The 27,833-nt window shown below is 37.8% G+C and overlaps 1 protein-coding gene and 1 pseudogene across 5 annotated transcripts in view; one reads left to right on the forward strand and one right to left on the reverse strand.

The window, feature by feature from the left end:
- ASH1L (ASH1 like histone lysine methyltransferase) overlaps positions 1–27,833 on the forward strand; it is a 210,802-nt gene that overhangs the window by 109,384 nt on the left and 73,585 nt on the right. The window lies entirely within an intron of this gene.
- Positions 1,036–1,144, reverse strand: LOC112401837 (uncharacterized; annotated as a pseudogene).

Consider the following 27,833-nt stretch of genomic DNA (forward strand, 5'->3'; position numbering starts at 1 on the left):
ACTATATTGTGGTTAAATATACATGGCATAAAATTTACTATTTTAATCATTTTAAGTGCACCATTCGGTAGCATTAAGTACATTACCTTGTTGTGCTGACAACACCACTATCCACCTCCAGAACTTTTTCGTCATCTCAAACTGAATTGTTTTGTTTCTAAAGTATGAATTCTGATATCGCATCCACGCTACCCAAGTGTGATGATATATGTAAAACCACTGGCATACAATAGGCACTCCAAGTAAATCTTAGTTGTTTCTTCTGCGTCTCACTCTCTGAAAGAGTTGTTTCCTGTCTCCTAAAAGATGTTTCCTATCCTCTTTTTTTTTATAAATAGTTTTATTGAGATGTAATTCACATATCATACAGTTAACCTATTTCAAGTGTACAAGTCGATAGTTTTTGGTATATTACATTATTAATTTTTTAAATTGTAAAATACTTATAAAATTTGCCATTTTAGCTGTTTTTAAGGTTACACTTCAGTGGCGTTAATTATATTCACAATGTTGTACAACATTTACCACTGTCTATTTCCAAAATTTTTTCATTACCTCAAACAGAAACTCTATAATAATTAAGCAAAAACTCCCCACTCCTTCTAAAACTCTCCACAGCACATAATAAATGTCTAATGTACTTTCAGTCTCTATAATTTGCCTCTTCTGGGTACTCCATGTAAATGGAAGCATACACAGTATTTGTGTTTTTGGGTCTGGATTATTTTATTTAACATCTCTTTAACTTTCATTCATGTTGTAGCATGTATCAGAACTTCATTCCTTTTTATGGCTGAGTAATATTCCATTGTATGTAGATAGCACATTTTGTTTCTCTGTTAACAGGCACTTTGGTTGTTTCTGCCTTTGGGTATTGTGAACAATGCTGCAGTGAACATTGGCATACATTTATCTGTTCAGGTCCCTGTTTTCAGTCCTTTGTGCATAAACTTAGGGGTGAAATTGCTAGACCATATGGTAATTCTACATTTAGCTTTTATTTATTTTTATTTTTACTTTTTATTTCTTTTGTTTATCCCCAGAAGGCCTCAAAAAATTGTAGCAGCAGTCATGCTTTTCCCTCCTCAGATGAATCTTTAGTAAAAGGCAAAAGATACATTAGATGATGAAGAGAAGCACTAGTATACATGCAGCTTTTAAAAGAACCACCAAACTTTTCCACTGTGGCTGTACCACTGAGTGTTCATTGTACAGTTAGTTAGTGATTTGGGATCTTTCTTCTCTTTTAATTTATGTGTTTTCACATAAAAATTTTCCTCTTAGCACTGCTTTTACTGCATCACGTAAGTTTTTTTCTGTTTTTGTTTCATTCATTTCAAAGTATTTTCCAGTTTCCCTTTTGATTTTTTTATTTGACCCATTGGTTGCTTAAGAGTAGAGTATGTTGTTTAATTTCCACACATAAGTGAATTTTTCAGTTTTCCTTCATGTCTAGTTTCATTCCTTTGTGATCAGAAAAGATATTCTGTATGGTTTCAATCCTTTTTAATTTATTGACTTATTTTGTAGCCTAACATATGGTCTGTCCTAAAGAATGTTCCATGTGCACTTGAGAAGACTATGTAATCTGCTTTGTTGGGTAGAGTGTTATTTCTATTTCTGTTAGATCTGATTGGTTTATAATGTTGTTCTAATACTTACTGATCTTCTGTGTTGTTGTTCTGCCAACAGTTATTGTACAACTGTCTGTTTCTCTCTTAAATTCTGTCCGTGTTTCCTTCATATATTTTGGGTCCTCTGATGTTTGGTGAATATTTTGGTTTTTTTTTTTTTTTTTTTTTTTTTTTTTACACGGGCCTCTCACTGTTGTGGCCCCTTCCGGACGTGCAGCCTCAGCGGCCATGATTATAATTGTTATAGCTTTATGGTGAATGGACTCTCTTGTCAATATTTAATGTTTGTCTCTTGTTACAGTTTTTTACTTATTTACTTAAAGTCTCTTTTTCTGATATTAGTATAATCTCCTTATCTCTTTTGGTTACTATTTGCATGGAATATCTTTTTCCATCCTTTCATGTGCATCCAGTTCCCATCTTTGGATCTAAAGTGAATCTCTTGTAGACAGCATGTATGTAGTTAGATCATGTTTTATATTCATTTTGCTCCTCTCTACCTTTTGACTGGAAAGTCTCATCTATTTACATTTATAGTAATTACTAATAAGAAAGGATTTATGCTTGCCATTTAGTTTTCCATATGTGTTATAGCTTTTTGTCCCTCATTTCCTCCTTACTGCCTTCTTTTGTACTTAGCTGATCTTCTTGTAGTTACCTGTTTGATTCCCTTCTCATTCCCTTTTGTGTATATTCTATAGCTATTTTATCTGTGGTTACCATGGAGATTACATATAACTTCCTAAAGATATAACTCTGTAATTTGAATTGATACCAACTTAACTTCAGTCACATACAAAAATGCTATTCCTATAAAGCTCCATGCCTTCCTTTTATATTATTGAAATTACAAATTACATCTTTATTCATTTTGTGCCCTAAAACACACATTTATAATTATTTTTTATGCATTTGTCTTTTTAAAATTTTTTTATTTTTGGCTGTGTTGGGTCTTCAGTGCTGTGCGCAGGCTTTCTCTAGTTGTGGCGAGTGGGGACTATTCTTCGTTGTGGTGCACATGCTTCTCATTGCACTGGCTTCTCGTTGCAGAGCACAGGCTCTAGGCGCATGAGCTTCAGTAGTTGTGGCATGCAGGCTCAGTAGTTGTGGCGCATGGGCTTAGTTGCTCCGCAGCATGTAGGATCTTCCCAGACCAGGAATCGAACCCGTATCCCCTGCAATGGCAGGTGGATTCTTAACCACTGTGCCACCAGGGAAGTCACTGCATTTGTCTTTTAAATCCTGTTTTCTATACTCTTTTCTCTGCAGTCACCCATCATGATTAAACTAAGAGCTTCTTGCCTCTTTTTTTTTTTTATTTATTTGCGGTATGCGGGCCTCTCACTGCTGTGGCCTCTCCCGTTGCGGAGCACAGGCTCCGGACGCGCATGCTCAGCGGCCGTGGCTCACGGGCCCAGCCACTCCGCGGCATGCGGGATCCTCCCGAACCGGGGCACGAACCCGTGTCCCCTGCATCGGCAGGCGGACTCCTAACCACTGCACCACCAGGGAAGCCCTCTTGCCTCTTTTTTTCCTAGAAAAAAATAAAAGTCATTTTGTTTTGTTTTGTTTTTTGGCCCCAAGGCATGTGGGATTTTAATTCCCCAACCAGGTATTGAACCCGTGGCCCCTGCAGTGGAAACGCAGGGTCTTAACCACTGGACCGCCAGGGAAGTCCGAAAAGTGATTTTTTAATATAATAAAAAATAAAGATTGCATTAACAGAGATGATTAAAAACTTTCCACATGTGATTTGGCTCCTAATGTGGAGTAGAACATATCAGGCCATCACTGTATATTGTCAGGAATTATAAATCATGATTTATGAAAGTTCAATGAAAGTTCAGTTTGCCACTTAGAAATGGAGAAGCATTGGGAGGGAATCCATAACCACATTTGCATTCCGTTCTATTTTTTATAGAAGCTTGGTTATGTCCAGTCTTATGGCTAAGGAAAATGTGTTTGTATCTGGCAGCAGCTCTGTTGCTCTAGCTCCCTCTAGTGATAATAAAGTGGCTTCATTAGCAATTACTATTTCTCACTTGACTGTTCTTTAATACAGGCCTGATGGACTTTTAATAACAAGATTTAATATATTTTAATAAATAACAAGATTTAAGATACTTCAAAAAATTATATCCCATTCATACAATGGAATATTATTCAGCCTTAAAAAAGAAGGAATTTGGACACCTCCTACAATATGGATGAACCTTGAAAATATTATGCTAAGTGAAATGAATCAGTCAGAAAAAGACAAATACTGTTTGATTCCACTTATAAGAGGTACCTAGAGTAGTCAGATGCATGGAGAGAGAATGGAGAATGGTGGTTGCCAGGGGCTGGTGGCAGTTATTGTTTAATGGATACAGAGTTTCAGTATTACAAGATGAAGTGTTCTCTAGGTGGATGATAGTGATCATTGTACAACAGTGTGAATGTCCTTAATACCACTGAGCTGCACACTTAGGATTGGTTAAAATGGGAAATTTTATGTTATATATATTTTACCAGGAAAACTTTGCAGGAGATCTGTTATCTCAAGTTCTGAGATATCCCTCTATTCTGTTACTGAGAGTGGAAAATGATATAGCCTTCCCTTGGAAATGTGTGTCTCAAACTGTAAATACTATCAGAGTTCAAGGAAGAGATTAGGAAAATACAATTTTGTGATGAAAATTGGGAATTAACATATCTTAAAGTGTAGAAATTACAAATGACATCATAATTGCTATAGTAATGATGGTATTATTGTAAACTAGAAATTTGGGAAGTGAAATAATACTTCTTTAAAATACTTTTTAATAGACATGTAGTCGTGTTTTCTCTGTAAAAACACAGTATTAGCACTTTCCAACCTGAACATACCTTAGAAATTACCTAATTCACCTCCCTTAAGCCCTAGATCAGTAAATCTTGCATAGGCATACAAGGGGACTACCTTCCCAGATTAAACTGTTTTATTTTTTTCACAGTGTTTTTGTTTGTTTTGTCTGTTTGAAAATACTCAAATCTCTGGCAAAATTAAAATTTACCTAAATTTATTAACATTTTGCCACATTTGCTTTAATTCTCTCTATACACACATTTACATTTTTGCAGGGGAAAAAATTTTTGTCCGGTGAAAATTTTGAAAGTAAGTTGCAGACATTCATTCACCCCTGTGCATTTCAGAAGTTATCACCTTAGAACTAGGATACTCTCCTACCTAATCTTAATACCATTATCATATCTAAGAAAATAAGTAGGACTTCCCTGGTGTGCAGTGGTTAGGAATCCGCCTGCTAGGGGACACGGGTTCGACCCCTGGTTTGGGAAGATTCCACATGCTGTGGGGCAACTAAGCCTGTGCGCCACAACTACTGAGCCTGTGCTCTAGAGCCCGCGAGCCACAACTACTGAGCCTGCGTGCCACAAATACTGAAGGCTGTGCGCCTAGAGCTTGTGCTCCACCACAAGAGAAGGCACCGCAATGAAAAGCCCGTGCACTGCAACGAAGAGTAGCCCCTGCTCGCCAGAACTAGAAAAAACTCATTCACGCAGAGCAATGAAGACCCAACACAGCCAAAAATAAAATTAATTAATTATTTTTTTTAAAAAGTGGTATATCAGTAATATCATTAATATACAACCCATACTTATATTTTCCCTATTGTCCTAAAATTATCTTTTATTTCAATTTATTTTGTTTTCGTTTAATGTAGAATCCAAACAGATAACGTGTTACACCTGATTGCTAGCTATGTGTATTATTTTAATCTAAAATATTCCCTATCTTTTGTTTTTTATGAGATGGATCCTTTTTGAGGAACTTAAGCTTGTTGTGCTACATTCCACAATTTTAAAATTATTTCTTCATGATTAGATTTAGGTTAAATCTTGGTAGGAGTATTACATATGTGATATTTCCTACTTCTAATTGCATCCCACTTACTGTTTGACTGTTGGTTATGCCATGTTTGATCACTTGATTAAGGTGTGGTATCCACCAGATCTCTCCAATGTATACATTTTTACTGTTGTAAATCATGGGGTGATAGTTGAGGCTCTGGCTTCTTCTCTAGCAGTCTTTTTTTTTTTAATCTAATATTTTAGCATCCATTATGATCTTTGACTAAACTGGTGAGTACATTGTTAGTTGCAAACTGGTAATTTTCTAATTCTGTCATTTCTTCAACATTTATTAGCTGCTATTTTTCTGGGAAGATGAGCTTTGACTTTTCTTCCCTTTACACACTCAGAATTTTTCTTTTCTTTTGAGTATCGTATGGACTCATAAAAAGTTTTAGGGCTTCCCTGGTGGCACAGTGGTTGAGAGTCCGCCTGCTAATGCAGGGGACACGGGTTCATGCCCCGGTCAAATCCAGTACCATCATTTTGTGGAGACATGCACAAATTTCCCAAATTTTAATCACAGAAGACACTTTAAGCTGGGCCCTGTTTCTTTTAGGCATAACCTCATTCATCTTTGAGCATTTCCCTGCTTTCTGTCATAGAAAGGTATCATTCACCCTGGTTCTTTTGTTTGTTTTGGTATTTGCTTTTATTTCTTTGCTGTTGTTTATCAGATTTACCTTGTTCTTTCCTTGCCTCAGATCAGGAATCAGTTATTTCACTCAAGAAGTTTTGGTTTCTTTCTCTTTTTTTTTAATATTTATTTGGTTATGCTGGGTCTTACTTGCGGCAGGGGGGCTCTTTAGTTGTGGCCTACCAGCTCCTTAGTTGTGGCATGCGAACTCTTAGTTGCCGCGTGCATGTGGGATGTAGTTCCCTGACCAAGGATTGAACCCAGACCCCCTGCATTGGGAGCATGGAGTCTTACTGTGCCACCAGGGAAGTCCCTGGTTTCTTTTAATGGGAATTATTTAGAAATCAAAATCTGGGTACTTGATATGCTGTTTGCTACTAGGTTGTCATTGTTCCTGAGGTGTAGCAATGCTTTTAGGCTCTTTCAGAACGAGGAAATAAATAAGTATATATAGGCACACACATACATGTATTAATTTTCTATTACTGTGTAACACATTACCACAATTTTAGCAGCTTAAAACGTTACCCATTTATTATCTCACAGATTCCCTGGAATTTTAGGAGTCTAGACATTTCTGCTCTATGTCACACAAGGCTGGAATCAAGGTAGCAGTCAAATCTGTGATCTCATCTGAGACTTGAGGTTCTTATCCATGCTCATATTCATTTTATTGGAGCTGTAGAACTCAGTGGTATCTTGCTTCTTCTAAGCTGCTAAGAAAGAGAGTCTGCTTCTTTAAGTCTCTAAGCTGAAGGAAAGCCTAAACCTTCAGTGTTTTTCCCACCATTTTTCTATCAGGTTGTTTAGTCTTTTTTTTTTCCCTTGATTTTTAAGAGTTCCTTATATATTAAGGAGATTTGCCCTTTGTGATATAAATTGCAACTACATTTTTTGTCAGTCTGTTATTTGTCTTTTGTGCTTATTCGCTATGTGTCTTTTGTTATCCCAGTAGCATACTGTGTTGAATACTGAAATATGATGCCTCTAACTTTGACTCTTCTGGCTTCTTCCAACTTTGTTTGGCTAATTCTGGGTCCCTTGCTATTTCCATATGAATTTCAGGATCAAATTGTTGATTTCTGCAAAAAAAAAAACCAGCTGGAATTTTGAAAAAAAAATGTAGATTAATTGGAGAGTTTTATATCTTACCGATATTAAGTATTTTGACCATGAACGTGGGATGTCTTTCTAGTTATTCAATTCTTTTAAAATTTCTTTTAACAGTATTTTTTAGTTTTCAGTATGTAAGTCTTGTAAGTACTTTTGTTAAACATACTCCTAAGCATTTTATTCTTTTGATGTTATTGTAAATGGAATTTTTAAATTCCATTTTATATGTTTATTGCTAATATATAGAAATACACTTGTTTGTTTTTTTTTTGCGGTATGCGGGCTTCTCACTGTTGTGGCCTCTCCCATTGCAGAGCACAGGCTCCAGACGCGCAGGCCCAGCCGCCATGGCTCACTGGCCCAGCCGCTTCGCGGCATGTGGGATCTTCCCAGACCGGGGCACGAACCCATGTCCCCTGCATCGGCAGACGGACTCTCAACCACTGTGCCACCATGGAAGCCCACACTTGATTTTTGTATATTGATTTTATATCCTGCAAGCCTTGCTGAACTCAATTAATAGTCCTCATAGTATTTTAATGGATTCTGTAGTTTGACTCTGGACTTTGCATATGATGATGATTTTTATCATACAAAGGTCCATATTTTCATGTAGTCAAATTTTTGTTTTGTTTTTGTTTGTATTGTGCTTCTGGATTTTGGATCATTATTAGAAAAGCTTCCCCACACCCAGGTTTTAAAGGAACTAAGAAATCCAGCCTTATTTTCTTCTAGTAATTGTTTAACTTTGATTTTTACATCTAGTTCCCAGATCTATTTGGAATTTTTCTGGTATATAGTATTAGGCTAGGCTGTACTCATTGGCTAAACTGAAGAGAGTTAGTCCTTACTGAGTGCCCACTATGTGCCAGTTGCTGTGTTAAGCACTTTACATATATTATCTCATTTAATCTTGTGAAAGACCAGATACTGTTATTGAAGAAGCTAAGCCTTAGAGAGAGTAAATAATTTGTCCAGTGTTACACAGCTAGTAGGTGACATAGCTAATACTTGTATGTGGGCAATAATTGGCTGCAACACTTATACCTGTTGCCACTTTGCCTCTAACTTAAATACTGTTTGATTGTTAAAAAAAAAATTGACTTGTCTGGAAATTTTCATTAATTTCTACTTTAGATGGAATGTTCATTCTAGATAAGAATGTATATTTTACATTACATACTTTATGAGATAAGACATTAGGGCTGATAAAGTTTAGTAATCTGGAAATATAATTTTAACTTCTATTTTATCTAAAAATGTCATGCTCCTCAAAGGTTTTAAATTGTGAGGTAAACTAGTTTCAATTGGAGGGTTAGGGAAATTACATTACATTTTGGCATTACAAAAAAACATGCTTTTATATCCTCCCTCTACAAATTTTACATCCTCAGGACAAAAGTTCTGCCATGATGTTCATGAAGGAACATTGAAGGGGTTTATGCTCTGGTTGTCTGTAGATGGTGTTCAGAATATTTTAACCCTGATATGATCTTAATTACCTTTCAATATGATTCTGGGCCATTTCTCCCTATGGATAGTTGGTTGTGCTAAGATCATGTAAATTTGTGTTAATCTAAATAAAATTAGTAAAATAAATCTGTTACAGAAAATACTGTAGGTTGGTAAAGTGTGTTGAGAGAAATGTTAACATCTTCCGCAAGGTAGTTTATGAAAATAGTATTTTCAGAAGTTTAACTACCAGTGGAATACAGAATAGATTGTCTAAGTTTCGAGAAAGAGGCTAGATTCAAGTGATTCTTAAATCCAGCAAGGGTAATGCATCAAGTTGTGGTTATAGAACTCAAATCCTTACTCCTTCACTTAGAGTTACATGAATTGGGGCATATTACTGACCTATGTCCTCAGTGTCCTCATCTAAAAAAATGACGTGATGAAAAGTACCTACTTGATAGAGTTTTGTGGGTTAAATGCTTGACATGTATGAAGTAAATAAATACTCAATAAATTTTTTAAATGTCTAACTCCATTGTCACTAAATTTGTGACCTAGGATAAAATTAACCCTTATAAGACTTACTTTCTCTTGAATACAGTAATATGATATCCTCAGGATTGTTATTCCTCTACTCAGATTTTCTTTGAGATATAGTCGTCTCATGGTATCTGTGCGGGATTGCTTCCAGACCCCCACCCCACAGATACCAAAATGCACAGAGGCTCAGTTCCCTTATGTAAAACGGTATAGTACAGTCTGCCCTGTGTATCTGCGGGTTCTCCATCCGCAAATAGGGAGGGCCAACTGTGCACTTATTTCCTACATTATAGAATCCAAAATTCTTCAATAATATTTAAGACCCACCATGATCTAGTATAACCTGTTTTTCTAGTCTTATCTCCAGTTACACTCCTGAAATATTCATTCCTTTAACTACAGCATCTGATAATTTCCCCCAGTTTCTCCATCCTCCACTTTACTCTTGGTGCTTGTCCTAGGTGTTTGCTCTAAGTGGTAAAAACGACCTGCCCACTAGCCTTTTACTTGCCAAATGCCATTCATCCTTTCAGACTTTACTCAAGATTTGAAATACTCCCTCATTAAATAAAAAGTTGCCTTAATTCTCCTGTAGTTGAGATTAATTTTACTTTTCTTTTCCCTTTTGTAAAGCTTAGTAGAACCTTAAGAGTTTTATCACATTCTAATTTTTAAACTAGGCATATATGCATACATGTTTGTTCCTCCACCAGACTGTATAAGCTTCTTTTGGCCATGAGTATGCTTTGTTCCTCCCATGTGCCTTGAAACTATCAGTCCATTTTCTATGTTATGAAAAAGAAGTAACAAACTGCCTGAATTTCTAAAAAATGTATGACTTAAATTTTCCTTAGAAAAATTTTAAATACTAAAAGCAGCATCTGCCCTCTTATTTGGTAACAAATATGTGAGGAAATTATTATTTGTCTGTCCTTTTAATTTTCACCCAAGAAAGACATTCCAAAATGTAGTAAATGCCAAATTTTTTCTTTAAAAGTTTGATGTGTATGAAAAACATTGTTTCTGTGATCAACTATTATTACATTATAATTTGTATACTCCCTTGACATTTACCAAGATCTTTTACATAGTTTTTATTTGTCATTTATATTTAAGTACATCTAAGTGATAGTCCTAAACTCTTAGAGATTAAAATCACTACAGTCTTTACAAATATGTTCTACTATGTTTTCCAGTAGAACAGTGTTTTAACTCCTCCAATAGTTTTTCTTACCTTTCAGTATGATTTTGGTCCTATTTTCCCTGTGGTTATTTGGTGCTAAAGAAATTTATTCTTATTTAAACATTAATCTAAGTAAGTTTTTTGTTTTTTTGTGGTTTTTTTTTTTTTTCGGTACGCGGGCCTCTCACTGCCGTGGCCTCTCCCGTTGCGGAGCACAGGCTCCGGATGCGCAGGCTCAGCGGCCATGGCTCACGGGCCCAGCCGCTCCGCTGCATGTGGGATCCTCCTGGACCAGGGCACGAACCCGTGTCCCCTGCATTGGCAGACGGACTCCCAACCACTGTGCCACCAGGGAAGCCCTCTAAATAAGTTTTTACTACCAAAGTAAATTAATTTATTGCAAAAACTTGGTTTAATATTTTCCCAAAGCATATCATGTATTTATTATTTATTTTTATGCATGGTGGGTGATAACCTAAAGAAGATTGCAAGATTTTACAGAAGTATTATATACTTTTCACCCAGATTCATCAAATGTTGATTTCTGCCACATTTCTTTCTCTACTTCCCTTTCTGCCTGCTCTCTTTCTCTTATACACACAGAGACATTTTTTTTCTCAGTTTTTTGATAAAAAGTTATAGACATTTTAACCAGTGACTCAGAAATATTTTAGCATGTGTTTCCTATGAACCAGGACATTTTCTTCAGGATCTTAGCATCACTACAATACTATTATCTAATACACAGTTAATAATCAAATTTCACTAATTGTGTCAATTATGCCCTTTATAACATTTTTTTTCTGCATTGATTCAGGATCCAGTATATAATTATGCATTACATTTAGTTGCCATGTCTCTTTATTCTCCTTTAATTTGGAACACTTCTCCAGCCTTTGTCTTTCATCATATTGACATTTCTTTAAGAGTACAGAGGAGTTGTTTCATAGAAGGTTCTAAAATTTGAGTTTGATGTTTCTTCATGAATAGATAAAGGTTGTCAGGAATACCACAGAAGTAATGTTTTCTTCTCAGTGAATCAAATCAGTAAGCACATGCTATCATGTGTAATTGATGATATTAACTGTGATCATTCAGTCACTGTGATGTCAACCACAACAGCGTTCAAGTATGCAATATAATGTCATTAATTATAGTCACCATACTGTATGTTACATCTACAGGAATTATTTATTTTATAACTAGAAGTTTGTACTTTTTGACCACCTTAACCATTTCATCCCTCCCCACACCCCCACTTCTGCCAACCATCAAATTTATTCTCTGTGTCAATGAGTTTGATGTTTTTATTTTGGTCTTTTTTTTTTAATAGAGTCCACATATAAGTGAGATCATAAGGTGTTTGTCTTTCTCTATCTGACTTATTTATTTAGCGTCATGCCCTCAAGGTCCATCTGTATTGTCTCAATGACAGGATTTCCTTCTTTTCAATGGCTAAGTAATATTCCATTCATCTGTTTGTCTGTTTTTTGTGCCAATACCATACTGTTCTGATTACTTTAGCTTTGTAATACAGTTTGAAATCAGGAAGTGTGATGCCTTCAGCTTTGTTCCTCTTTCTCAAGATTGCTTTGGCTATTTGGGATTGTTTGTTCTTTTTCTGTGAAAAATGCCATTGGGATTTTTTTTTATTATTGATTGAATCTGTAGATTGCTTTGCGCAGTTATGGGTATTTTAACAATATTAATTCTTGCAGTCCATGAGCATGAAATATCTTCTCATTTATTTGTATTTTTTTCTATTTCTTTCAGCAGCATCTTATAGTTTTCAGCATACAGGTCTTTTACCTCCTTGGTTAAATTTATTCCTAGGTATTTTATTATTTTCAGTGCTATTACAAATGCAATGGTTTTCTTAATTTCTCTTTATTTATTTGGTTGCGCTGGGTCTTAGTTGCAGCAGGTGGGCTTCTTAGTTGCGGCTCGTGGACTCCTTAGTTGTGGCTCACTGGCTTCTTAGTTGCAGCACACAGGCTCCTTAGTTGTGGCACACGAACTCTTAATTGCAGCATGCATGTGGGATCTAGTTCCATGGCCAGGGATCGACCCCAGGCCCCCTGCATTGGGACCATGGAGTCTTAACCACTGCACCACCAGGGAAGTCCCTAATTTCTTTTTCTGATCGTTATTAATGTATAGATACACAACTGATTTTTGAATTTTGATTTTACTGAATTTGTTTATCAGTTCTAACAGTTTTTTGGTATAGTCTTTGTGGTTTTCTATGTATCATATCATATCATCTGCAAATAGAGACAGTTTCACTTCTTCCTTTTATATTGGATGCCTTTTATTTCTTTTTCTGCCTTTTATTTCTTTTTCTTGACTAATTGCTCTGCTTATAACCTCCAGTACTATGTTGAATAAAAACGGTGAGTGTGGGCATTCTTGTCTTGTTCCTGATCTTAGAGTAAAAGCTTTCATTCTTTCATCATTGAGTATGATGTTAGTTGTAGGCATGCCATAAATGGCCTTTATTATGTTGAGGAACATTCCTTTACCCACTTTGTTGAGCTTTTTTTTTTCTAATTTATTTTTTATTTTGGCTGCATCAGGTCATAGCTGTGGCACACAGGATCTCGGGATCTTTCGTTGCGGCGCACGGGTTTCTGTCTAGTTGTGGCATTTGGGTTTTTCTCTCTGTAGTTGTGACGCACAGGCTCCAGAGCACGTGGGCTCTGTAGTTTGCAGCATGTGGGCTCTCTTGTTGAGGTGCGCAAGCTCAGCATATGTGGCACGCAGGCTTAGTTGCCCCGTGGCATGTGGGATCTCAGTTCCCCGACCAGGGATTGAACCCATATCCCTTGCATTGGAAGGCGGATTCTTTACCACTGTACCACCAGGGAAGTCCCCTTGTTGAGCATTTTTATCATAAATGGATGTTGAATTTTGTCAAATGGTTTTTCTCCATCTAAAGAGATAATCATGGGATTTTCCTGGTGGCGCAGTGGTTAAGAATCTGCCTGCCAGTGCAAGGGACACGGGTTCGATCCCTAGTCTGGGAAGATCCCACATGCTGTGGAGCAACTAAGCCCATGTGCCACAACTACTGACCCTGCACTCTAGAGTCCACAAACCACAACTACTGAACCCATGTGCTGCAGTTACTGAAACCCACGTGCCTAGAGCCCATGCTCCACAACAAGAGAAGCCACTGCAATGAGAAGCCCGTGCACTGCAACAAAGAGTAGCCCCTGCTCGCTGCAACCAGAGAAAGCCCATGTGCAGCAACAAAGACCCAACACAGCCAAAAATAAATAAATTGATTGATTGCTTTTAAAAAATTAAAAATAAAATTTAAAAATTAAGAGATAATCATATGATTTTTATCGTTTATGTTGTTCTGGTATATCGCATTGATTTTGCAGATGTTAGACCATCCTTGCATCCCTGGAATAAATTCCACTTGATCATAAAGTACAATCCTTTTAATATATTGTTGAATTTAGTTTGCTAATGTTTTGTTGAGGATTGTTGCATGTGTTTTCATCAAGGTTATTAGCCTGTAATTTTTTTTTCTTGTAGTGTCCTTATGTTATTTTGGTATCAGGGTGCTGCTGACCTCATAAAATGCGACAAGAAGTGTTCTCTTCTATTTTTTGGAAGTGTTTGAGAAGGATTTATATTAATTCTTCTTTATTGTTTGGTAGAATTCACCAGTGAAGCCCTCTGCTCCTGGATTTTTGTTGTTGGGAGGTTTTGATTACTGATTCAATCTCCTTACTAGTTATCTGGCTGCTCAGATTTTCTGTTTTTTTCACAATTCAGTCTTGGTAGGTTGTATGTTTCTAGGAATTCATCCATTTCTTCTAGGTTGTCCAGTTTATTGGCATATAATTGTTTGCAGTAGTATCTTATGATCTTTTGTGTTTCTGAGGTATCAGTTATAATGTCTCCTCTTTCATTTCATTTTGTTTGAGTCTTGTCTTTTTCTGGGTTAGTCTAGCTAAAGCTTTGTCTATTTTGTTTATCTTTTCAAAAAAGCAGTTCTTAGTTTCATTGATGTTTTGTCTTTTTAGTCTCTATTTCATTTATTTCCCCTCTGATCTTTGTTATTTCTTTCCTTCTTTGGCCTTAGTATGTTCCTTATCTGGTTCCACGAGTTGTAAAGTTAGGTTGTATATTTGAGATTTTTTTTGGTTTCTTAATTTATTGCTATGAACTTCCCTCTTAGAACTGCTTTTGTGGCATCCCATAAGTTTTGGTATGTTGCATTTTCATTTGTTTCAAGATTTGCTTTATATCTCTTTTTCTTCATTGACCCTTTGGTTGTTGAGTAGCATTGTTGTTTAATCTCCACATATCTGTGAATTTTCTAGTTTCCTTCTTGTAATTAACTTGTACTTTTATACTATTATGGTGGAAAAAATGGTTGATAAGACTTCAGTCTTCTTAAATTTATTAAGATTTTTTTTTGTGATGTAACATATGATCTGTCCTGGAGAATGTTCCACGCGCACTTGAGAATAATATGTATTTTGTTTCTTTGGGATGGAATATTTTGTATATATCTGTTAAGTCCACCTCAGTGTGTTTAATTAGAAGCCTACCCCTTGAGGCCACAGATACAAAGATAATAAGCTAATAAGCCTCTTTCATAGAAAGACTGGGCATTTCTGTCTGCTGCCTCTTCTCTGTGCCCTGAGGTGGGGGTGGGAGGTAGCTAGTTAAGAACTGTTTCTCTGTTTGTTACAGTGCTATGGGGCCTGTGATCCTAAGTTCCGCTGCCCACCAGAGCCCCATGATCAAGGGATGTCCCCAGGTTGGCAGCTGCAAAAACCAGGGCTCCAGACATGTGCACAAGCTCCTTTGTAGGCAATACCATTGACCTGGAGTGAGGCAGATGGATAATACAAAGACCTGGAGGCTGGTAGGTGCAGAAGCTGGCATCTACCAGCCTCCGCAGTCTTTGGAGAATATCTTAGTCTGCCCCCCTAGATGTGTGTTATGTTAGATACCTGCCCCTCAGATCAGAGATTTAAGGTAATCAAATGGCCTCTTTCACAGAAAGACTGGGTATGTTTCAGCCACCTCCTTCTGCACTGTGTGCTGGGAGGTTAGCCACAGTGAATTCATGCAAGCCCTTTCAGAACTGTTTCTCAGTTTTCTGTACAGTCTTTTGGGTCTCATGGACTCAAGCCCCATTGGCTTTTAGAGCTAGATGTTTTGGAGGCCCATATCTCAGCTGGAGGTCTTAAAAGTTGGAGTACCAGATGTGGGGTTCAAAGCCTTTGCTCCTCAGGGAGAAGCTTGGAGTTGTGAGTGCCCTCCTGATTGTGGATTGCTGTTCCATGGATGAGGTTTGCGGTGAGACTGTGATCTCGGCCTCTCCTAACCATTTCGATGTGGTTTTTTTCTTGTTAGCCCAATGTGTACGAGTCACTCAGCTACTGTTAGGGTTCTTTCAGAGGAAATTGTTCTGCATGTAACTTGTGGGTTCACAGTGTCTCTGGGAGGAGTTGAGTTCAGGATCTTCCTTCATCTCCATCTTGAACCAGAAGCCTACATACTTTGTTTATTTGTTTGTTTGTTTATTGTTGAACCTTTGAAATTCCCATTTTTCTCCAGCTCTGTTAGCTGAAAGAGACTACAAACAGTGATGTCCCACCAGTTGTGAGCACACTTAGTGTATAGAGTTTGGTTATTTTTATTTATTTATTTTTAAACATTTATTTATTTTTTAAATTTTTTAATTTTTTGGCTGAGTTGGTCTTTGTTGCGGTGCGTGGGCTTCCCACTGAGGTGGCTTCTCCTGTTACAGAGCATGGACTCTAGGTGTGCAGGCCTCAGTAGTTGCAGCACACGGGCTCAGTAGTTGTGGCTTGTGGGCTCCAGAGCGCAGGCTCAGCAGTTGTGGAACATGAGCTTAGTTGCTCCACGACGTGTGGGATCTTGCCGAACCAGGGCTCAAACCCGTGTCCCCTGCATTAGCAGGAGGACTCTTAAAACACTGCGCCACCAGTGAAGTCCCTAGAGTTTGGTTTTTAAATACCATTTCCCACTGAGAGGAACTAAAGCTCCTTGGAGAAATGGCTGATTCAGGGGTGGGTCAAGGAATGCACAAGATGAGCCTGAAACATCATGTTTATAGCAATTTTGTTGCAAGTTAGTATGGAAAAAATGTTTGACTGAAATGAGAAATAGCCAAATTAACATGTATTCTGATTTTGTGATATATATCATGCTACGTTTCTTTTCCTCCTTTAATCCAAGTGAAAGAATTTACAAGAACAATATTTTTTTCTTAAAGATCACCTATAAGTCCAGCTACTTTTTTTCTTCCCAACAACTCTGTAACATAGCATTCATTGCCTTTTAGTTCATAGTTCATATATGAGTGATTAGTTCATAGTTTTCATATGTCAGTGACTATTAATATGGGTAGCTAAATTTGTGAATAGTATTATGACAAGCATAGCTTTTGATTTCTTAGCTCTCCAGTGTTTATATTTAGGAATTTGCAATAAATTTATCATGTTTAATCTTCGTCCATTTTGTCTTTAATGAAAAGTCTACTCTGTTTGACTTTGTTTTGTGTTTTAATGTTTTAGTAATATTATCTTTAGCTAATGTAACAAAGATTATAAAATCATATTCAGAATTTTAGTGGATGTCTATTCACTGAAAATACAGTGCACGTTGCTAGGAAGGGCTTTCATTTCCTTTTGGAATTCCAGCTACACTGGAAGCTCCCTTTGTTACTAAAGTGACTTAAAGCTTGAAGTGCATGTTTTAATCTGTGAGTTTGTTCCCAAGTTGTTTCTCAGCCATTTACTATGAACAATATCTACCTAATCCATTAGCATTTAGAACTTGTTCTATGAGTCATCTCTATAATCAACCAACAACAACTACGACAAAACTAAGCTTAATGAAGCTTATCTTTGTTAAAGGAAGGCTAGAGACAAATATATATATTTATATAATTCCACTAAAAGTTTTGCAAGCAAATCCAGGCTTTAAAAGAAGTATTCTTGTGCATTACCATACTCTTTTGATGACTGTGGCTTTGTAGTATAGTCTGAAGTCAGGGAGCCTGATTTCTCTAGCTCCATTATTCTTTCTCAAGATTGCTTTGGCTATTTGTGATCTTTTGTGTTTCCATACAAATTGTAAAACTTTTTGTTCTAATTCTGTGAAAAATGCCATTGGTAATTTGATAGAGATTGCATTGAATCTTGTAGATTGCTTTGGGTAGTGTAGTCATTTTCACAATATCGAGCCTTCCAATCCAAGAACATGGTCTATCTCTGTATCTGTTTGTGTCATCTTTTATTTCTTTCATCAGTATATTGTAGTTTTCTGAGTACAGGTCTTTTGCCTCCTTAGGTAGGTTTATTCCTAGGTATTTCATTCTTCTTTTTTTTTTAATATATTTATTTATTTATTTATGGCTGCGTTAGGTCTTCGTTTTGCTGCACACCGGCTTTCTCTAGTTGCAGCTAGTGGGGACTACTCTTCCTTGCGGTGTGTGGGCTTCTCATCACAGTGACTTCTCTTGTTCTATGGAGCACAGCCTCTAGGCGCATGGGATTCAATAGTTGTGGCTCGCAGGCTCAGTAGTTGTGGCACGCGGGCTCTAGAACACATTCTCAGTAGTTGTGGCACACGGGCTTAGATGTTCCACAGCATGTGAGATCTTCTTGGACCAGGGCTCGAAGCCGTGTCCCCTGCGTTGGCAGGCAGATTTTTAACCACTGCGCCACCAGTAAAGTCCCTGTTTTATTCTTTTTGATGCAGTGATAAATGGGATCGTTCCCTTGATTTCTCTTTCTAATCTTTTGTTGTTAGTGTATAGGAATGCAAGAGAAAGCAAGTGATTACACTGTTGGTGGGAATGTATACTGGTACAGCCACTATGGAGAACACTATGGAGTTTCCTTTCAAAAGTAAAAATAGAACTGCCGTATAATCCAGCAATCCCGCTCCTGGGCACATATCCAGTGAAAACCATAATTCAAAAAAATACATGTGACAAAGAGGAACCAAGATGGCAGAGTAGAAGGACGTGCTCTCACTCCCTCTTGCGAGAACACCAGAATCACAACTAGCTGCTGGACAATCATCAACAGGAAGACACGGGAACTCACCAAAAAAGATACCCCACATACAAAGACAAAGGAGAAGCCACAATGAGACGGTAGGGGTGCAATTACAGTAAAATCAAATCCCATAGCTGCTGAGTGGGTGACTCACAGACTGGAGAACACTTATACCACAGAAGTCCACCCACTGGAGTGAAGGTTGTGAGCCCCACGTCAGGCTTCCCAAACTGGGGGTCTGGCAACGGGAGGAGGAATTCCTAAAGAATCAGACTTTTAAGCCTAGTGGGATTTGATTGCAGGACTTGACAGGACTGGGGGCAACAGAGACTCCACTCTTGGAGAGCACACACAAAGTAGTGTGTGCATCGGGACCCAGGGGAAGGAGCAGTGACCCCACGGGAGACTGAACCAGACCTATCTGCTAGTGTTGGAGGGTCTCCTGCAGAGGCGGGGGTTGGTTGTGCCTCACCTTGGGGACAAGGGCACTGGCAGCAGAAGTTCTGGGAAGTACTTCTTGGCATGAGCCCTCCCAGAGTCTGTCATTATCCCCACCAAAGAGCCCAGGTAGGCTCCAGTGTTGGGTTGCCTCAGGCCAAACAACCAACAGAGAGGGAGCCCAGCCCCACCCATCAGCAGTCAAGCAGATTAAAGCTTTACTCACCTCTGCCCACAAGAGCAACAGTCAGCTTCACCCACCACCAGTCCCTCCCATCAGGAAACTTACACAAGCCTCTTAGATAGCCTCATCCACCAGAGGGCAGACAGCAGAAGCAAGAAGCACTACAATCCTGCAGCCTGAGGAACAAAAACCACATTCACAGAAGGACAGACAAGATGAAAAGGCAGAGGGCTATGTACCAGATGAAGGAACAAGATAAAACCCCAGAAAAACAACTAAATGAAGTGGAGATAGTCAACCTTCCAGAAAAAGAATTCAGAATAATGATAGTGAAGATGATCCAGGACCTTGGAAAAAGAATGGAGAAGATGCAAAAAATGGTTAACAAAGACCTAGAAGAACTAAAGAACAAACAAACAGAGATGAACAATACAATAACTGAAACGAAAACTCCACTAGAAGGAATCAATAGCAGAATGACTGAGGCAGAAGAACAGATAAGCAACCTGAAAGACAGAATGCTGGAATTTACTGCAGCAGAATAGAATAAAGAAAAAAACAATGAAAAGAAATGAGGACAGCCTAAGAAACCTCTGAGACAATATTAAACGCGACAACATTCGCATTATAGGGGTCACAGAAGGAGAAGAGAGAGAGAAAGGACCTGAGAAAATATTTGAAGAGATTATAGTCGAAAACTTCCCTAACATGGGAAAGGAAATAGCCACCCAAGTCCAGGAAGCACAGCAAGTCCCATATAGGATAAACCCAAGGAGAAACACACCGAGACACATAGTAATCAAATTGGCAAAAATTAAAAACAAAGAAAGAGGCAAGGGAAAAATGACAAATAACATACAAGGGAACTCCCATAAGGTTAACAGCTGATTTCTCAGCAGAAACTCTACAAGCCAGAAGGGAGTGGCATGATATTCTTAAAGTGATGAAAGGGAAGAACCTACAACCGAGATCACTATACCCGGCAAGGATCTCATTCAGATTCGATGGAGAAATCAAAAGCTTTACAGACAAGCAAAAGCTAAGAGAATTCAGCACCACCAAACCAGCTCTACAACAAATGCTAAAGCAACTTCTCTAAGTGGGAAACACAGAGAAGAAAAGAACCTACAAAAACAAACCCAAAACAATTAAGAAAATGGTCATAGGAACATACATATCGATAATTACCTTAAACGTGAATGGATTAAATACTCTAACCAAAAGACACAGGCTTACTGAATGTATACAAAAACAAGACCCATATTGTATGCTGTCTACAAGAGACCCACTTGAGACCTAGGGACACATACAGACTGAAAGTGAGGGGATGGAAAAAGATATTCCATGCAAATGGAAATCAAAAGAAAGCTGGAGTAGCAATACTCATATCAGATAAAATAGACTTTAAAATAAAGAATGTTACAAGAGACAAGGAAGGACACTACATAATGATCAAGGGATCAATCCAAGAAGAAGATACAACAATTATAAATATATATGCACCCAACATAGGAGCACCTCAATACATAAGGCATGGGCTAAGAGCTATAAAAGAGGAAATCAGCAGTAACAGTAATAGTGGAAGACTTTAACACCTCACTTCCACCAATGGACAGATCATCCAAAATGAAAATAAATAAGGAAACAGAAGCTTTAAATGACACAATAGACCACATAGATTTAATTGATATTTATAGTACATTCCATCCAAAAACAGCAGATTACACTTTGTTCTCAAGTGTGCACGGAAGATTCTCCAGGATAGATCACATCTTGGGTCACAAATCAAGCCTCAGTAAATTTAAGAAAATTGAAATCATATCAAGCATCCTTTCTGACTACAACACTATGAGATTATAAATGACTTACAGGGAAAAAGACGTAAAAAACAAGCACATGGAGGCTAAACAATACACTACTAAATAACCAAGAGATCACTGAAGAAATCAAAGAGGAAATCAAAACATACCTAGAGACAAATGACAATGAAAGCACAACAGTTCAAAACCTGTGGGATGCAGCAAGAGCAGTTCTAAGAGGGAATTTTATAGCTATACAAACCTACCTTAAGAAACAAGAAAAATCTCAAATAAACAATCTAACCTTACACCTAAAGGAAACAGAGAAAGAAGAACAAACAAAAACACCAGAAAACTACTAGAGCTAATCAATGAATTTGGTAAAGTTGCAGGATACAAAATTAGTGCAGAGAAATCTTGCATTCCTATACACTGATGATGAGAAATCTGAAAGAGAAATTAAGGGAAGACTCCCATTTATCATTGCAACAAAAGGAATAAAATACCTAGGAATAAACCTACCTAGGGAGACAAAAGACCTGTATGCAGAAAACTATAAGACAACTGATGAAAGAAATTAAAGATGATACCAACAGATGGAGAGATATACCATGTTCTCAGATTGGAAGAATCAATATTGTGAAAATGACTATACTACCCAAAGCAATCTACAGATTCAGTGCAATCCCTATCAAATTACCAATGGCTTTTTTTTTTACAGAAGTGGAACAAAAAATCTTAAAGTTTTATGGAGACACAAAAGACCCGAATAGCCAAAGCAGTCTTGAGGGAAAAAAACAGAGCTGGAGGAATCAGACTCCCTGACTTCAGACTATACTATAAAGCTACATTAATCAAGACAATATGGTACTGGCACAAAAGCAGAAACATAGATCAATGGAACAAGATAGAAAGCCCAGAGATAAACCCATGCACCTATGGTCAACTAATCTATGACAAAGGAGGCAAGGATATGCAATGGAGAAAAGACAGTTTCTTCAATAAGTGGTGCTGGGAAAACTGGACAGCTACATGTAAAAGAATGAAATTAGAGCACTCCCTAACACCATGCAAAAAAATAAATTCAAAATGGATTTGAGACCGAAACTTAAGACTGGACACTGTAAAACTCTTAGAGGAAAACATAGGAAGAACATTCTTTGACATAAATCACAGCAAGATCTTTTTTGATCCACCTCCTAGAGTAATGGAAATAAAAATAAACAAATGGGACCCAGTGAAACTTACAAGCTTTTGCACAGCAAAGGAAACCATAAACACGAAAATACAACCCTCAGAATGGGAGAAAATATTTGCAAACAAATCAACGGACAAACGATTGATCTCCAAAATATATAAACAGCTCATGCGGCTCAATATTAAAGAAACAAACAACCCAATCCAAAAATGGGCAGAAGACCTAAATAGACATTTCTCCAAAGAAGATATACAGATGGCCAAGAAGCACATGAAAAGCTGCTCAACATCACTAATTATTAGAGAAATGCAAATCAAAACTACAATGAGCTATCACCTCACACCAGTTAGAATGGGCATCATCAGAAAATTTACAAACAACAAATGCTGGAGAGGGTGTGGAAGAAAGGGAACCTTCTTGCACTGTTGGTAGGAATGTAAATTGATACAGCCATTATGGAGAACAGTATGGAGGTTCCTTAAAAAACTAAAAATAGAATTACCATATGATCCAGCAATCCCACTACTGGGCATATACCCAGAGAAAAACATAATTCAAAAAGTCACGTGCACCCCTATGTTCATTGCAGCACTATTTACAATAGCCAGGTCATGGAAGCAACCTAAATGCCCATCAACAGACGAATGGATAAAGAAGATGTGGTACATATACCCAATGGAATATTACTCAGCCATAAAAAGAATGAAATTGGGTCATGTTTTGAGATGTGGATGGATCTAGAGACTGTCATACAGATTGAAGTAAGAAAGAGAAAAACAAATATTGTATATTAACGCACATGTGGCACCTAGAAAAATTGTACAGATGAACTGGTTTCCAGGGCAGAAGTTGAGACACATATGTAGAGAAAAAACGTATGGGCACCAAGGGGGGAAAGCCGCCGGGGGCGGGGCATGTGATGAATTGTGCTATTGGGATTGACATGTATACACTGATGTGTATAAAATTGATGACTGATAAGAACCTGCTGTATAAAAAAATAAAATAAAATTCAAAAAGTAAAAAAAAAAAAAAAAAGGAAGATACATGCACCCCAGTGTGCACTGCAGCACTTTTTTACAGCAGCCAGGACATGGAGCCAGCCTCTGTCCATCAACAGAGGAATGGATAAAGAAGATGTGGCACATATATACAATGGAATATTACTCAGCCATAAAAAAGAATGAAACAATGCCATTTACAGCAACATGGATGGACTTAGAGATTGTCACACTAAGTGAAGTAAGTTAGACAGAGGAAGACAGTATCATATGATATCACTTATATGTGAAATCTAAAAATAGACTACAAGTGAACTTATCTGCAAAACAGAAATAGAGTTACAGATGTAGAAAATAAACTTATGTCTACCGGGTGGTAAGGGAGGAGGGGGATAAATTGGAAGATTGGGATTGACACGTACACACTACTATATATAAAATAGATAACTAATAAGGGCCTACTGTATAGCACAGAGAACTCTACTCAATACTATGTAATGGCCTATATGGGAAAAGAATCTAAAAAAGATTGGATATGTGTATATATATATATAACAGATTCACTTTGCTGTACACCTGAAACTAACGCAACATTGTAAGTCAACTATACCCCAATAAAATTTTTCTTTTTTAAGTATTCTTCATATGAAAAATGCAATAGGTTTTTCAGTGAAACCCATATACATAAGAGTACCAAGTATACAGTTGTCTGTTCTTGGTGGGAAAATCTAGCAGTTTTCTCACATGATTATCATATTCACAGAGATCATAACATTACATCTCCTCAGACATCAGCATTGCAAAAATTGGGGAGTGGTTGTTACAGATTCAATAACTTATCCAAAATGGCTCTTGTGCAAGGTATCAGTTTTACTTTCGCAGTTCCTCTTTGTAGTTAAGTCTCCACTCTAAGGTGGAGATTTTACACATAAATTTTTTTATATCTTATAGAAATATAAACATTTGACTTACACAGTTGTGTTAATTTCTGCTGTACGCAAAGTGACTCAGTTATATATATACTTTTTCATATTCTTTTCCATTATGGCTTATCACAGCGTATTAAATATTGTCCCCTGTGCTATACAGTAGGACCTTGTTGTTTATCCATCCTATATATACTAGTTTGCATCTGCTAATCCCAAACTCTCAATCCTTCCCTCCCCGACCCCCACCTCCTTGGCAACCACAAGTGTGTTCTGTATGTCTGTGAGTCTGTTTCTGTTACTTAGGTATGTTCATTTGTGTCGTATTTTAGATTCCACATATAAATTATTACCATATTGTATTTGTCTTTCTCTTTCTGACTTACTCACTTAGTATGATAATCTCTAGTTGCATCCATGTTGCTGCAAATGGCATTATTTCATTCTTTTTTATGGCTGAGTAGTGTAGTATATCATAGTGTGTAGATAGATAGATACACACACACACACACACACACACACACACACACCACATCTTCTTTATCCTTTCATCTGTCAGTGGACATTTAGGTTGTGGACCTTTAGGTTGTTTCCATGTCTTGGCTATTGTCAGTGGTGCTGCTATGAACATAGCAGGTGCATGTATCTTTTTGGATTATAGTTTTGTATGGATACATGCCTAGGAGTGGGATTGCTAGATCATGTGGCAACTCTGTTTTTAGTTTTTTAAGGAACTGCCATACTGTTTTCCATAATGGCTGCACCAGTTTACCTTCCCACCAACAGTGTAAGAGGGTTCCCTTTTCACCACACCCTCCCCAACATTTATTGTTTGTAGACTTTTTATTTATGGCCATTCTGACTGGTGTGAGGTGGTACCTCATTGTAGTTTTGACTTGCATTTCTCTAATAATTAGCGATGATAAGCATCTTTTATCTGCCTATTGGCCATCTGTATATCTTCTTTGGAAAAATGTCTATTTGGGTCTTCTGCCCATTTTTCATTTGGGTTGTTTGGTTTTTTGTTACTGCGTTGTATGAGCTGTTTGTATATTTTGGAAATTCTTGTATCCTTCCACATTGCTGAATTCGTTTACCAGTTTTAGTAGTTTTTGTGTGGAACCTCTAGGGTTTTCTTTTTTTTTTAATACAAATTTATTTATTTATTTGTTTATTGGCTGCTTTGAGTCTTCATTGCTGTGTGCGGGCTTTCTCTAGTTGCGGCAAGCAGAGGCTACTCTTTGTTGCAGTGCATGAGCTTCTCATTGCGGTAGCTTCTCTTGCTGCGGAGCATGGGCTCTAGGCGCGCAGGCTTTAATAGTTGTGGCACGCTGGCTCAGTAGTTGTGGCTCGCAGGCTCTAGAGCGCAGGCTCAGTAGTTGTGGCACATGGGCTTAGTTGCCTCATGGCATTTGGGATCTTCCCGGACCAAGGCTCGAATCCATGTCCCCCACATTGGCAGGTGGATTCTTAACCACTGCACCACCAGGTAAGTCCTAGGATTTTCTGTATATAGTATCATGTCATCTGCATCTAAGGACAATTTTACCAATTTGAATACCTTTTATTTCTTTTTCTTGTCTGATTGCTGTGGCTAAGACTTCCAATACTATGTTAAGAGAAGTGGTAAGAGTGGGCATCCTTGTCTTGTTACACATTTTAGTGGGAAGCTTTCAGCTTTTCACTGTTGAGTATTATATTGACTCTGGGATTGTCATAAATAGCTTTTATTATGTTGATATATTCCCTCTGTACCCAGTTTGGTAAGAGTTTTTATCATGAATGGGTGTTGAACTTTATTGAATGCTTTTTCTGCATCTATTGAGTTGATCATGTGGTTTTTATCTTTTCTTTTTGTTGATGTGGTGTATCACATTGATTCATTTGAGTATGTTGAACCATTCTTGTGACTCTGGAATGAATCCAATGTGGTTATGGTGTATATCTCTTACCACATACATTTGTTTAGTGATTTCTGATTAAGTATCATTAATTTGATGTAAAATAAGGCCAATTTTATTTACATATATTGATATATACAGTATATTATTAATTAATATACAAAAATCTCCTTGTAATATGATTATAGCATCTAGAGCAACATGTTTCTAAGGGTTCAGAATCAGCTACTGGTTGGAAACCTTTATAAAAGTTTTAATTTACTTTTCTGTCAGAAGTATTTTATTGCCCTTATCAACTCATCTACAAAGATGAGGAACCAAAAGCCTTCCAACTCTCTGTCAAATTTCACATGGGAGACCTATAACTAGGAAAATCCTATTTTACTTTATTTCGTTTTTTTATTTCTTTTATTTCTTTTTTTAATTTACTTTTTGCGGTACGTGGGCCTCCCACTGTTGTGGCCTCTCCCGTTGCGGAGCACAGGCTCCGCCGGAACAGGCTCAGCAGCCGTGGCTCACAGGCCCAGCTACTCCGCGGCATGTGGGATCTTCCCGGACCGGGGCACGAACCCGTGTCCCCTGCATCAGCAGGCGGACTCTCAACCACTGCACCACCAGGGAAGCCTCATTTTGTTTTATTTTATTTGGCTGCGCTGGGTCTTCGTTGCGGCGCTTGGACTTGTCTAGTTTTGGCACCCGGGCTGTCTAGTTGTGGCCTGCAGACTCCAGAGCGCACGGGCTCGGTAGTTGTGGTGCACGGGCTCTCTAGGTGTGGCGCACAGGCTTAGTTGCCCCGCGGCATGTGGGATCTTAGTTCCCCAACCAAGGATCAGACCCGTGTCTCCTGAATTGGAATGGGGATTCTTAACCACTGGGCCACCAGGGAAGTCCCTGTAGGAAAATCCTATTACTTTAAAACCCCCATATTTGTCAGTGTTCCCGACCTGCCAAGAGTGACATTTCTTACTCCCTTTAAATTATGGGATTCCATAAGCCATAGAATAAATAGCAGGCCGGTTTCCTGAGAGGACTGTATAGGTATCATTTATGCTTATGAAGTGTACGTCTTGTCCTTATTAGTGATCTTGTCGTATAAAATTAAATAAGATTCTTCATGGTTACAAATTTGGTTTATCCAATTATATATCATACTGAACCTACATAATTTAACTACATGGTCATAAAAAGTATAGAAACCGTTAGGTAATAGAAAATTTAGTTGGTCTCTGCCCCCAGTTTCTGATACAGGACTCCTAAAATCCCTATAATTTCCTAAGGGATAGGAAAATTTAGGAGCGTCTCTTGTTCTAATATTTGTCTTTGACTCTATCCCTGAAACAGGGCTCCCAAAACCCTTGTAAATTCCTAAGTGATAAGAGCACTATGAGCATCTTTTTTTTCTAAAAGGCATCTCTGGGTGGGCTCCTGGATGGCCCTTGGTCATCAGAAAGTCCAAGCCATGATTAGAAGTTTGGAATTTTCAGCCCCATCCTGCCATCCTCCAGAAAAGGGGAGAGGGCCTGGAAATTTGAGCTAATAATTGATCATGCCTATGTTAGAAAGCCTCTATAAAATCCCAGTAGTACAGAGTTCAGAGATCTTCCAGGTTGGTGAACAATTGGAGGTACAAGGAGAGTGACACACCCAGAGAGATAATGGAGACTCTACACCTCTTCCCACATACTTTGCCTATGCATCTCTTCCATCTGGATGTTCACCTGTATCCTTTATCATATCCTTTAATAAGCTGGTAAACGTAAGTAAGTGTTTCCCTGAGTTCTGTGACTGGTGAACAGCCATAGCAAATTAATCAGACCTGAGAGAGGGGGTAATGGGGACCTCCAATTTGTAGGACATAAGTTGTGGATAA

This window comes from Neophocaena asiaeorientalis, unplaced genomic scaffold (assembly GCF_003031525.2).
Source record: "Neophocaena asiaeorientalis asiaeorientalis breed wild unplaced genomic scaffold, Neophocaena_asiaeorientalis_V1.1 scaffold76, whole genome shotgun sequence".
Taxonomy (NCBI): domain Eukaryota; kingdom Metazoa; phylum Chordata; class Mammalia; order Artiodactyla; family Phocoenidae; genus Neophocaena; species Neophocaena asiaeorientalis.